This window comes from Sinocyclocheilus rhinocerous, unplaced genomic scaffold, assembly GCF_001515625.1.
Source record: "Sinocyclocheilus rhinocerous isolate Xijiao unplaced genomic scaffold, SAMN03320098_v1.1 scaffold364, whole genome shotgun sequence".
Lineage (NCBI taxonomy): Eukaryota > Metazoa > Chordata > Actinopteri > Cypriniformes > Cyprinidae > Sinocyclocheilus > Sinocyclocheilus rhinocerous.
Window position 1 is genome coordinate 92922 of NW_015659024.1, and position 3664 is coordinate 96585.

General features: G+C 36.6%; 1 long non-coding RNA gene across 1 annotated transcript in view; it reads right to left on the minus strand.

The window, feature by feature from the left end:
* Positions 1–3664, minus strand: part of LOC107723279 (uncharacterized) — a 26757-nt gene that overhangs the window by 16809 nt on the left and 6284 nt on the right. The window contains exon 2 of the long non-coding RNA XR_001637911.1: positions 3147–3152. This is a non-coding gene — a long non-coding RNA (uncharacterized LOC107723279). The remainder of the gene's footprint in view (positions 1–3146; positions 3153–3664) is intronic.

Consider the following 3664-nt stretch of genomic DNA (forward strand, 5'->3'; position numbering starts at 1 on the left):
CTTCAGAAATCATTCTAATATGCTGATTTGCTGCTCAAGAAACATTTCTGATTATTTGCAAAAAAAAATAAAAAATAAGACAGTAGTGCTGTTTCATATTTTTTAATACATTTTTGATACATTTTATTTTCAGGATTCTTTGATTATAAAGTTCAATAGAACATTATTTATTTGAAATTTTATATAACATTTTAAATCTTTACTGCCACTTTTGATCCACGCTGATTTTTAAAAAAAATAGCTCATAATAAAACATTATTTTTAAACAAGGTCTAGCCTTAATTAACAAACCAGAAGTAATTGATAGTACATTTTTCATCTAATCGTAGCTTGCTTTGTAAACTAGACTTTTGAATGTATCCATTAGTGTCCATTACGAAAGATGCTAATTTACTATGTGGTACACAGCTTGATAGCTACTGAAATGTTGAGTTTTCACTTTAAGCTACACAGAGTAGCTGCCACAGCAAATATAAAAATAAAGCAGGATTCAGGGAGTGTAATGTACCCATGCACAAACCTCACGTGTGATGCACCTTATGGTCTGCGACATGAACGCATGCACACACACACAATGACAGGGGTGTTTACCTTTCTTTTTTTCTTTAATTAAAGCATGCTGTAAGTGTGAAATTTACTCTCTCCTGCTCCATGGCTCTGAGTGGGCGACTCAATCAGATTTCTTTGTCTCTCACGTAATTATCACCCGCTATAATGAGAGCGCAGCACAAGTCCACAACCAGCAGGATGAAAGAGAAACTGTACAAATAAAAAAAGGAAAGAAAGAAAGAAAGAAAGAAAGAAAAACAAGTGGGCTGAAAGAAAATAAGTGCTGGTTATTAGCACCTTGAAGAAAGAAGCCTGCATGCAGAGTCCCGCGATAATTCACCATTCTGCCTCCCTGCTGTAGAAATGCAGAGAGCAGAGGAGACGGGAATATGAAAGAAACAATACACAGGGTCATAGATGGCACAATTTGGAGGAGGAGAGAGCCGGAGAGTCTTATGAGCAGCAGGAGTCTCGATTGAGACAGAACGGCCCTTTAGACTTCTGTAATAACGTGTAGATTCATCCTTATTAGTTTGTCTTGTACTGAAACTGTACAAATAAAAAAAGGAAAGAAAGAAAGAAAGAAAGAAAAACAAGTGGGCTGAAAGAAAAGAAGTGCTGGTTATTAGCACCTTGAAGAAAGAAGCCTGCATGCAGAGTCGCGTGATAATTCACCATTCTGCCTCCCTGCTGTAGAAATGCAGAGAGCAGAGGAGACAGGAATATGAAAGAAACAATACACAGGAGGAGAGAGCCGGAGAGTCTTATGAGCAGCAGGAGTCTCGATTGAGACAGAACGGCCCTTTAGACTTCTGTAATAACGTGTAGATTCATCCTTATTAGTTTGTCTTGTACTCTGTTATCAAATCGCTTCTGCTCTTTGTCTACATGAGCTACCAGCTGTGCCCTCTGGCTGAAAGACAGATAACTTACATTCTCCTTATGAAAGAAATATCACTCACATATATTTTTAGTGTTGGGAATGTTATTCTTAGGGACACCAGAAGATGAAGGTTCACTCTTGAAAATAAAGGCTCCCAAAGGGGTTTTGAAGAGATGAACAGTTCAGTGAACAGCTCCTAAAAGAACCTTAGTATGAAGAAACTTTTAACAATCCGAAGAACACTTTTCTAAGGCAAGCCGTTCTAACATTCAATTTATAAAACATACCATATCTATTTTCATGCTACTACACTCTAAAAACAACCAGTTCTGGGTTATTTGCCATCCCAGCGCTGGGTAAATATTGGACAGAACTCATGCTGGGTTATTTTGACCCAGCTGGTTGGGTTAAATGTTCTTACCCAACATGCTGGGTTGTTTCATTTAACTCAACTATTGTTTAAAATGACAATATTGGCTAAAACCAAATTAATATATTGGTCTAAATGAGTCTACTCCACCAAGCTACTGTCATAAGCATGAGCCCCGTCAGACTGGTCGTGGCGGCGGTGTTGCAACAATATATAGTGATATTCTCAATGTTACTCAGAAAACAGAATACAGGTTTAACTAATTCTAAATACTTCTGCTTAATGTTACACTGTCAGATATGCAAAAGAAATGTATCGTATCTCTTGCTCTGGCAACGGTGTATAGACCACCAGGGCCTTATACAGATTTCCTAAAAGAATTTGCAGATTTCCTCTCAGACCTATTGGTTACTGTTGATAAAGCGCTAATTGTCGGAGATTTTAACATTCACGTTGATAATACAAATGATGCATTAGGACTGCTCTGTGTACCCATAGATACACATGAACTAGTCGAAATGACTAGCAACATGGGCACTATCTTCTCTAATACATTAGAAGCTGTTGCCCCCATCAAATTGAAAAAGGTTAGAGAAAAACGTACTGCACCATGGTACAACAGTAATACCGATTCTCTCAAGAAAAAAACTCGTAGTCTTGAGCGCAAATGGAGAAAAACTAACTTGGAAATTTTTAGAATTGCGTGGAAAAACAGAATGTCCAGCTATAGACAGGCTCTAAAAGCTGCCAGGGCCGAGCATATCCACAAACTCATAGAAAATAACCAAAACAATCCAAGGTTTTTATTTAGCACAGTGGCTAGACTAACAAATAACCAGACGCCACCCGATCTAAATATTCCCTCACAGTTTAATAGTAATGACTTTATGAATTTCTTCACTGATTTGATTACGTCTTTAATTGATTACGTCTTTAATTGATTTTTCCGTACATTTCTGCCATATGTACATTAACTGACAGTCACCACTGATAAGCTACCACTAAATATTGTAGAAACTTAATTTGCTGTAAAATTGCTTTGCAACGATTTGTATCGTGAAAAGCGCGATACAAATAAAATTGAATTGAATTGAATTGAATATTGCTGACTTAAAATGGATTGGAAATTAAAAATCACATACAGAATTACTGTAACAGTAATTAACAGTTATAATCAAAAGGTGAACATTCATTACTAAGCAAGAACACTCATGGACAAAAATATAAGACAAATTTAATTTATTTAGATGAATATAGCATATTACAATATAACATACATTTAAACTTGTTTAAGATGCATTTTAGAAATAAAAAATGTAACATTTAAATTCAAGTGTATTCAACCATTCTCTGTTATCCCTTTTCACTGAAATAGTGCTGATTCTCATGCCGGTGTGTCACTAAAATCTGAGTCGGTGATGGGCTGCTGTTCGGCAGGGGAACTGCGAACCTCAGCATGCCGCCTCGCATTTCTCTCGTAACTGAAAGATGCCATGACTGACTCTGTAACCTGTCCATAAACAAACATTACTGAGATTAGAGAACATATTTTATCATCGAAATAGTTTAAATTCAGTATTATAGCGAATAAAACCAGTTTTTGTTATGCAAGGCAAAAGGCGTTTTCATCATGCGAAGCGACCGTTGCTGATGTGTTTAGCTGACTGACATCTTGTCCCTGTATGTTGCGTTGTGTAATATGAAATCATTTACAGCACAGTAAAGATGTTATAAAATAAAATGTATACAAACCTTTTGTAACAACGTTTGTAGGTCGGGAAGAAGGAGGTGGGAACCGGCGAACATTTGAACAAAACTTTAATAATAAAATAAACACAAAATAGTGCGACAGCACCTCGCGG